This window comes from Aotus nancymaae, unplaced genomic scaffold (assembly GCF_030222135.1).
Source record: "Aotus nancymaae isolate 86718 unplaced genomic scaffold, 86718_ANA_hifiasm-v0.15.2.pri h1tg000057l, whole genome shotgun sequence".
Classification (NCBI taxonomy): Eukaryota; Metazoa; Chordata; class Mammalia; order Primates; family Aotidae; genus Aotus; species Aotus nancymaae.
The window spans coordinates 59,694,505-59,704,619 of NW_026988471.1; the positions used below are offsets into that span (position 1 = coordinate 59,694,505).

The window sequence follows — 10,115 nt, forward strand, 5'->3', positions numbered from 1 at the left end:
AATTTTTGTATTTTTATTAGAGATGGAGTTTCACCATATTGGCCAGGCTGGTCTCGAACTCCTGACCTCATGATCTGCCCACCTCAGCCTCCCAAAGTGCTGGGATTACAGGCGTGAGCCACCACACCCGGCCTCTACTCTACTTCTCTGAGTTCAACTATTTTAGATTCCACATGTAGGTGAGATCATGAAGTAGTTGTCTTTGTGTGCCTGACTTATTTCACTTAATGTTCTTCAGGTTCATCTATGCTGTTTCAAATGACAGGATTTTCTTTCTTATGTGTGAATAATATTTCATTGTACATATACACCACATTTTCTTCATTTATCTATTGATAGATGCATAGGTTGATGCCATATCTTGAATATTGTGAATAATATTGCAGAGACTATGGGAGTCAGATGTCTCTTCAACATAATGATTTTATTTCCTTGGGATACATATACCCAATAGTGGGATTGCTGGATCATAGGTAGTTCTATTTTAAATTTTGTTTTCTGTTCTTTCCATACTAGCTATACTAATTTACATTCCAACAGTGTGCCAACAGTTTGTTTACTCCATATCCTTGCCAACGCTTGTTATCTTTCATCTTTTTTGGTAATAGCCATTCTAATAGTTCTAAGGTGGTGTCTCACTGTGATTTTAAATTTGCATTTCCCTGATAAGTGATATTGAGCATTTTTATGTCTTATACCTGTTGGCCATTTGTATGTCTTCTTTTAGAAATGTCTATTCAGGTCCTTTACCCATTTTTTAATCAGGCTCTTTTGTTTTCTTGGTATTGAGTTGTTGGAGTTCCTTGTATATTTTGGATATAACCCCTCATTAGATGTATGGCTTATAAATATTTTATCCCATTCTATAAGTTGTCTCTTCACTCTATTGATTGTTTCCTTTGCAGTGCAGAAGCTTTTGTTTGATATAGTCCCATTTGATTTGTCCATCTTTTTTGTTGTTTTGTTGCTGGTGCTTTTAGAGTCATATTCATATAATTACCCAGACCAGTGTCATGGAGCTTTTTCTCTACGTTTTCTTCTAATAGTTTTACAGTTTGGGGTCTTAGAGTTAGGTCACTTTGAGTTTTGTTTTGTTTGTCTGAGACGGAGTTTCACTTGTTGCCCAGGCTGGAGTGCAATGGTGCAATCTTGGCTCACCGCAACTTCCACTTCCTGGGTTCAAGTGATTGTCCTGTCTCAGCCTCCTGAGTAACTGGAATTACAGGCGCATGCTACCACACCCAGCTAATTTTTTTAATTTTAGTAAAGATGGGGTTTCACAGTGTTGGCCAGGCTGATCTCAAACTCCTGACCTTGTGATCTGCCTGCCTTGGCCTCCCAAAGTGCTGGGATTACAGGCATGAGCCACCGCGCCTGGATGAGTTGAGCTTTTAATATGGTGTGAGATAAGAGTCTAACTTCATTCTTCTGCGTGTGGATATCTAGTTTTCCCAGCACAATTTATTAAAGAGACTGTCTTTCCCCATTATGTTTCTTCACACGTTTTTCAAAAATCAGCTGGCTGTAATATGGATTTGTTCTTGGGCTCTCTTTCCTATTCTTTTGGTTTAAGTGTCTGTTCTTATGCCACTACAAAACTGTTTTGATTACTATGGCATTGTCGTAACTTTGAAATCAGGTAGCGTGATATCTCTAGCTTTGTTTTTTTGCTCAAGATTGCTTTGGCTATTCAGGGTCTTTTGTGGTTCTGTATTAATTTTAGGTTTGTTTTTTCTACTTATGTGGAAAATGTCATTGGAATTTTGATGGGGATTGCATTGAATCATTAGATCACTTTGGTTAGTATGGACATTTTAGCAATATTAAGTGTTCCAATCTATGAACAGGGGATATATTTCCATTTATTTGTGTCTTTAATTTCTTGTATCAGTGATTTATAATTTTCAGTATACAGATTTTTTACTTTCTTGGTTAAATTTATTCCTAAATTTATTTCTTGTAACAAGAGTTACAAAAAATTGTTTTCCTGATTCCTTTTTCAGGTAGTTTGCTATTAGTATATAGAAACATTAAACACTACTGATTGTTGTATGGTATCCTGCAACTTTACTAAATTTGTTTATTAGTTCTAACAGTCTTTTTGGTGGATTCTTTCAGCTTTTCTATATATAAGATCATATCACCTGCAAATAAGGACAATCTTCTTCCTTTCCAATTTGGATGCCTTTTATTTCTTTCTCTTGCCTGATTGCTCTGACTAGGACTTCCAGTTCCAGTACTATGTTAAACAGAAATGAGAGTGGAAGTCCTTGTATTGTTCCTGATCTTAGAGGAAAAGCTTTCAGTTTTTCACTGTTGAGTATGGTGGTAGCTGTGGGTTTGTCACATATGGCCTTTACTGGTGAGGTACACTTCTTCTCCTAATTTGTTGAGAGCTTTTATCATGAAAGGATGTTGAATTTTGTCAAATGCTTTTTCTACATTGAGATGATCATATGGTTTTTGTCTTTCATTCTGTTAATGTGGTGTATTATATTTATAGATTGGCATATGTTGAACCATCTGTGAATCCCTGACATAAATCTCACTTGGTTATGGTGATTAATCTTTTTAATGTGCTGTTGAATTCGTTTATTAGTATTTCGTTGGGAATTTTTGCATCTTGGCCAGGGACAGTGGCTCACACTTGTAATCTCAGCACTTTAGGAGGTCAAAGCCTGAGGATGACTTGACCCAGGAGTTCAAGACCAGCCTGAGCAACATAATGGGACCCCATCTATACAAATGTATGTGTGTGTGTGTGTGTGTGTAAATATATATATATACACACACACACATTTTTTTTTTTTTTAATTAGCTGAGTATGATGGTGTGCACCTGAAGTCCCTGCTACTCAGGAGGCTGAGGTGGAAGGTGCACCTGAGTCTGAAAGGTCAAGGTTACAGTGAGCCATGATCACACCACTGCACTCCATCCTGGGTAACAGAGGGAGACCCTGTCTCAAAAAAATAAATAAATAAAATAATTTTTGCATCTATGGTCCTCAGAAATATTGGCCTGTACCTTTTTTTTTTTTTTTTAAATATTTGCCATAGTCTGATGCCAAGTTTTCTTTTTTAATAGTGCCTTTGTCTGATTTTGGTGTCAGGTTAATGCTGGCTTTGTAAAATGAGTTTGGAAGCATTCCTTCCTCTTCAGTTGTTTGGCAGGATTTGAGAAGGACTGGTATTAGTTCTTCTTTTTTTGAGATGGGGGTCTTGTCCTGTTGCCCAGGCTGGAGTGCAGTGGCATGATCACAGCTCACTGCAGCCTTCACTGCCTGGGGTCGAGCAGTTTTGCTAACTCAGCCACCCGAGTATTTTGGACCATCAACATGCTTCACCACACCCAGCTAATTGTTTATTTTTTCTGGAGACAGGTTATCTCTATGTTGCCCAGGCTGATCTCGAACTCCTGGGCTTAAGCAGTCCTCCAACCTAAGCCTCCCAAAGTGCTGGGATAACAGATGTGAACCATCGTGCCTGGCCGTAGTTTTTTAAATGTTTGATAGCATTCAGCAGTGAAGCTGTAGGGTTCTGGTCTTTTCTTTGATGAGAGACTTTTTTTTTTTTTTGAGACAGAGTCTCGCTCTGTTGCCAGGCTGATGCCGTGACACAATCTTGACTCACTGCAAACTCTGCCTTCTGGGTTCAAGAGATTCTCCTGCCTCAGCCTCCTGAGTAGCTGGGACTACAGGCACATACCAGCATGCCCAGCTAATTTTTGTATTTTTAGTAGAGACGGAGTTTCACCATGTTGGCCAGGATGGTCTTGATCTCTTGACTTTGTGATCCGCCCACCTCGGCCTCCCAAATTGCTGGGATTACTGATTCAATCTGGTTTTTTCTTTAAGGCTTAAAATATATTTTAACAAGTTGATGCTGCATTGCTGCTCCATTTCTCAGAAAAACTTCAAATTTAAGGTATCAGCAACAAATCAAACATAGTACATCAATTAAAAGTGCACAGCATAACTACTACCTAAGATAGGCAAGGCTAAGAGCTACCATCCGACCTTCAGCATACAGCAACCTTGTTCCTGTACTAGGTCTATCAAGAAAAGCTGTGTACACCATCATAGACACAAAAGGGCCATTCCTGGGTAGTCCTTACCCAAGAGAAAGATTGAGGCAAGTTAACACAAGGTTTTTTTTTTTAAATATACTAAAATGAAAGTCTATAAGAGAAAATGTCTTCCTTAGGACATGAAGGGATAATATATGGGATAAAGCAGAACTATACATACATTATTTGTGGACATTTGCCTGAATTCTCACCTGGGAGTGAATGGAGCAGTGGGGCGAAGGTCATGAAAGGAGGTTTATTTTTTGTGGTGTATGTGGCAGTGTCTCTGGGGTTGGGGAGTATATGGATAAGAAAGCAAATGAAACAGTATGGAGAAAAAAAGAACAACCATTTCACCATGGTTCCCCCAGGCCTTCAACAGTCACATTTGAGACTTCAGTAATGCACCACACAGAACTGATCAGTTAAAACAATATGCCACACCGAACTGGTTTGTTAAATATCACTCCTCCCTTATCCCCTTCCTCCAACATATTCCCTAGTGTAGTACAGGTAAGGTAGACCTAACTATTGGGAAGAATCTCTTAACACTTTTCCAGGGTGGAATTCTGGCTAGTCCAAAAAGGGTCCTTTTAAAGGTTTTGAGGAACTAGACGCTGCAACTTTATTAGTATCAGCGACATGCGTTTGGAGCAAATTCAGCTCCATGAGTTGCACAGTTCAACACAGGAGGAATTCCACCAATTGCCCCAATTCCTTTCATTGCAGCAGCTTGGCCAAAGCATTCTGTTGTTGGTGGGGTCAATTCTAAGGTACCATCTAGCATAGGTTTAGGTTCTGGAGGAGCAGGGATCCCAGCTGGCACAGGAGCAGGGGGCATGGTGCCTGTTATGCCCATCTGGCCCATCTGTATCTCCTGCTCTCTCATATCAGAGGTTCCGTTGAGTCTTTCCTGCCCTTGCCAGTGCATCACTTCCTCCCAGTACCTGCACTCATCTCACGTGGGCTCCAGTTGCCATCATTTTTGCAGCTCTTGGTTGTACAGCTCTTCCGTCCTCCACAGCTCTTCTTGGCACTTCATCAAATCCTGCCTCATTAGCATGACCTGGCGTTGACAAAGGCGAGCAATCTCCATCTCCATCTCCAGCTTCTCATGAGCCTTCTTGATATTGCGGTCCACTTCATCCTGCTGCTGCTTCTCCATCTCAATGGGTACCTTCCAGTGCATGGCATACTCATATTCGAAAGCCATTCTGTGCATACTGGGGTGGCTGTTCTCACTCCTTGTGAAATTGCTAGTTCTTTACAACCAGCTTCTCTGGAAGTCCTTCTTGGTCACCTAATTAGCCTATGGGCTACACAGTAACAGGATGAGGAAAGGTAGTTAGCAGGAAGAAGCATCTGTCCCGAGCTTTCTGAGCAACTGGCTGCCCTGAGAAAGGCCTTTCCCTGAGGGCCTTTCTTGATCATCCACAATGACTATAGCCCTCTCCACCTGGCCAAAGAAAAGTCTTCTTCCAAAAGTTTGTTAGAAGGTTTTGGACTATAAGGGATGCACTATGGCAGGCAGAGTGCGCACAGCTGCATATTGTCCAGACCCACTTTGGCAATCTCCACTAGGGTTTGTGCTTCCAAGCACATAATGCCAAAGCCTTTATCCTTATGAAGACCTCACCTGCCTTCCCATATTTCTTTTTTGTTCTTCTTCTTTAAATTATTTCACTTTTCCTTTTTAGTTATTTAAATCCTCTTTCTGTGAAATTGCCTTCCCACATTTTTCACATCGTTTCCTCCTCAGTGATGTCAGAAGGAATACTACCCACAAAGAAATGGCTTCATTTGGTGACAGGCTTCTTTCCAGTTTCCTGAAATGCTTCAGGTCAATAGTCAGGGCTTCATTTTGGCTGCTGGCCTGCTTCCCATGCAGGTTTTGGCAGCGGTGATGGCTGTTGCTGTTGGTGGTGGTGATGCTGATAATGTTTCCCAGGAGTCTGATTTTGCTCCAAGTTAAAAGTTTTACCGCTGTGCATTTTTGCACCCTCAGTTTCAAAACCAGCAGAGCACCTCCCAGTCCTCTCTAACCTTGACTTCTCTACCTACTGGCCTCTCCTCAGAGTAATGGTAACCCTTATTTATTATTAGTCTGTTTAGATTTTCCATTTCTTGATGATTTGTTTTTGGCATATTGTATGCGTCTGGAAATTTATCCACTTCTAGGTAATCCAATTTGTTGGCATAATAATTCTTCCTAATAGTCTCTTATGATCCTTTGTATTTCTGTGGTATCGAAAGATTGTTTTCTGCCTTCCTGACTTCTTTCCCACCTGTCTCCCTCCCTTCCTGAGTAATTCGGGACAAAAGCCATTTGCTTGTTCTGTGCAAAATGTAGGAAGATGTTACCACAGGGGGCAATGGTAATGGCCTAGTGTGGGACTGCCATGTGGAGCTGAGGAGAACATCTGAGGGCAGCAGTGAGGGAACTGTGAATAATGAGGCAGTGATTGATTGGTTATTTTTGAGGAGAACTGAGGCTAATAGGAGCCAGATTTCTTTTTTCTTTCTTTCTTGTGTGTGTGTGTGCCCAAGATTTATTTGTTCATTTCTTGTATTTGAAGTACTCTTTGATGACACCCCTTGCCATAGTCCCTAACTACTACACAACTGCAACCAGCCACTTTATAGTTTCCCCCTCTCTGTCAGTTTTACAGAGGCCTGTCCATTCCCTAGTTTCTTGTCATCAACCTTAATTAGGTTGATTTGGTGTTCAGCACAAAGGGGCTCAACCAATTTGAAATACATAGGCTCATCACAGTTGGATGCAAGCACACACAGCACACAAAGATGGGCTTGGCACTTGTCTAAGGCTTTGGCAGCTTTGCAAATTCCACATGCTAGGCCATTGTGGATGAGGGTGGTCTTCAGCACCTCCTGTAAAGCAGTATTAACGTCTATTACACCTCCAGCAGCAATGCCTTCCTCGGTCATGGCTGTGGGTTATGGGTCAAGCTGAATCTTGAATACACCTGAGACTCCACCTCTGCACAACTCAGTGGTGGCAGGGAAAGAGCAGGAGCCAGATTTCTTATAGTCAGAGAAAAGAATTACAAATTTAGGAAGGGTGAAAACTAGAATAAGGTTGGAATTGGAAGTACTAGTATAAATTCTTATAGCTTTCAGTATCTGTAGATACAGAGATGTATAGGTTTGTGTGTGTGTGTGTGTGCATGCATTTGTGTTTATTCCCTAGCTCTGTTCCATGAGAGGCCTTGGAAGCAACAATGGCACAAAACTATCGGCACACCTGCTGCCCAGATCTTGGTTTCTAAATACCATTTTCTGCTAAAAGAGATGAGATCCCTTTGGGAGGCCGAGGCGGGTGGATCACAAGGTCAGGAGATCAAGACCATCCTGGTCAACATGGTGAAACTCCGTCTCTACTAATACAAAAAATTAGCTGGGCATGGTGGCGCATGCCTGTAATCCCAGCTACTCAGGAGGCTGAGGCAGGAGAATTGCCTGAACCCAGGAGGCGGAGGTTGCGGTGAGCCGAGATCGCGCCATTGCACTCCAGCCTGGGTAATGAGCAAAACTCCGTCTCAAAAAAAAAAAAAAAAAAGGGATGAGATCCTAGAGAAAAAACCCATTCCAGGGTTAGTGTGGAGGAAACACAAAGATGAGCAGGGAATGTCCTTTTGTTTAGAAAGTAAGAACATGCTCAAAGAATGATGGGGACATGTCAAAAGAACAGAGGAGCTAGCTTGAAGGGGCTCATACTGGCCAAATCAACAAATTACAACTCATCAAATAAAATAAGCTGGGGAGAGAGATCCAAGATGGCTGACCACTAGCAGCTCGGGATAGTAGCTCCTAGTGAAAGTGCAGTGAATGAGAGGACGCCACACTTTCAGACGAATTTTTGTTGCTCACGGACCAGGAGATTCCCAGAGGAGGAGCCCCACGGGTCGCTAGCGCGACTCTTGTGGCTGGCACGGCGGTTTTGCTGGCGCCTCAGCGTGGCAGTTCTTGGTGCAGAGTGAGCGGGACTGGGTTCCCTTTTGGCCGATTCCCCGGCAGAAAAGTACCATCAATCTTAACACCGCTGTTTTGGCCGGCACAGTGGATTGCTCAGATTTCGGCGCTGGGAATCAACAAGTTGGACGTCCACTCAGAAACCTAATTTGAAAGTCGGAAATCACAAAGACGACAGGTGGATAAATTTACAATGATGGGAAGAAACCAGCGTAAAAAGGCTGAGAATACCCAAAATCAGAATGCCTCTCCCTCTACAGGTGATCACAGTTCCTCATCAGCAACGGAACAAGCCCTGATGGAGAACGAGTGCGTTCCATTAACAGAAGTAGACTTCAGAAGGTGAATGATAAGAAACTTCTGTGAATTAAAAGAACTTGTTCTAACCCAATGCAAAGAAACTAAGAACTTTGAAAAAAGGTTTGATGAAATGCTAACGAGAACAGACAATTTGGAGAGGAATATACGTGAATTAATGGAGCTGAAAAACAACACGAGAACTTCGCGAAGAATGCACAAGTTTTAACAGTCGAATTGATCAAGCAGAAAAAAGGATATCAGAGTTCAAAGACCAACTTAATGAAATAAAATGAGAAGTCAAGATTAGAGAAAAAAGGATAAAAAAGAATGAGCAAAGTCTCCAAGAAATACGGGACTATGTGAAAAGACCTAATCTACGTTTGATAGGTGTACCTGAATGTGACGAAGAGAATGAATCCAAGTTGGAAAATACTCTTCAGGAGATTATTCAGGAAAACTTTCCCAACCTAGTAAGACAGGACAATATTCAACTCCAGGTAATACAGAGAACACCACAAAGGTATTCCTCAAGAAGACCAACCCCAAGGCACATAATCGTCAGATTCACTAGGGTTGAAATGAAGGAGAAAATACTAAGAGCAGCTAGAGAGAAAGGTCAGGTTACCCACAAAGGGAAGCCTATCAGACTTACAGCAGATCTCTCGTGGGGGCCAATATTCAACATCCTTAAAGAAAAGAACTTTCAACCCAGAATTTCATATCCAGCCAAACTGAGCTTCAAAAGCGAAGGAAAAATAAAATCTTTTGCAAACAAGCAAGTACTTAGAGATTTTACCATCACCAGGCCTGCTTTGCAGAAGCTTCTGAAAGAAGCACTACACATATAAATGAACAACCAGTATCAGCCTTTCCAAAAATATATCCAGCTAGCATCAAATGGCAGTATTAAACTCATATATATTATTAACTGGATAAAAAGCCAAAACCCATCGGTACGCTGTATCCAGACCCATCTCACATGCAATGATACACAAAGACTCAAAGGGACAGAGGAAGATTTACCAACCAAACAGAGAGCAAACATAAATAAATAAATAAAAAGCAGGAGTTGCAATTCTCACCTCTGATAAAATAGACCTTAAAGCAACAAAGATCAAAAGAGGCAAAGAAGGACATTACATAATGGTAAAACGATCAATGCAACAAGAAGAGCTAATGATCCTATATATACACGCACCCAATACAGGAGCACCCAGATACATAAGACAAGTTCTTAATGACTTATAAAGAGACTTAGCCTCCCACACAATAATAGTGGGAGACTGTAACATCACATTGTCAATATTAGACTGATCAACGAGATAGAAAATTAACAAGGATATCCAGGACTTGAATTCAGACCCGGAACAAGTAAACTCAATAAACATTTATAGAACTCTCCACTTCAAATACATAAAACATACATTCTTATCAGTACCATATCACACCTATTCCAAAAGTGACTACATAATTGCAAGTAAATCACTCCTCAATAATTGCATAGCATTTCATAGGTTTAAATGAAATACTGGTTGGTTGCTTGTTTGTTATTTTCTTCCCTTATTCCTTCCTGTCTCCATTGTTAAGCACAATTATTGGCATAAAAGAGGTTTTCAATTCCCATTTTTAGACTGCATTCTAGCCTGGGCAATAAAGCAATATTCCCGTTCTCTCTCCCTCTTTCTCTTCCTTTTTCTTCCTCTTCTTCATTCTATTTTTTTCTTTCTCTCTTTCTTCCTTTTTCTTTAAAAATAAAATAA

At 41.0% G+C, this 10,115-nt stretch overlaps 2 pseudogenes; both read right to left on the reverse strand.

The window, feature by feature from the left end:
- Nucleotides 1-4,699: 4,699 nt before the first annotated feature.
- LOC105734335 (non-POU domain-containing octamer-binding protein-like) lies at nucleotides 4,700-6,056 on the reverse strand (annotated as a pseudogene).
- A 560-nt stretch (nucleotides 6,057-6,616) lies between these two features.
- LOC105734449 (small ribosomal subunit protein eS12-like) lies at nucleotides 6,617-7,647 on the reverse strand (annotated as a pseudogene).
- Between the last annotated feature and the right edge of the window lie 2,468 nt (nucleotides 7,648-10,115).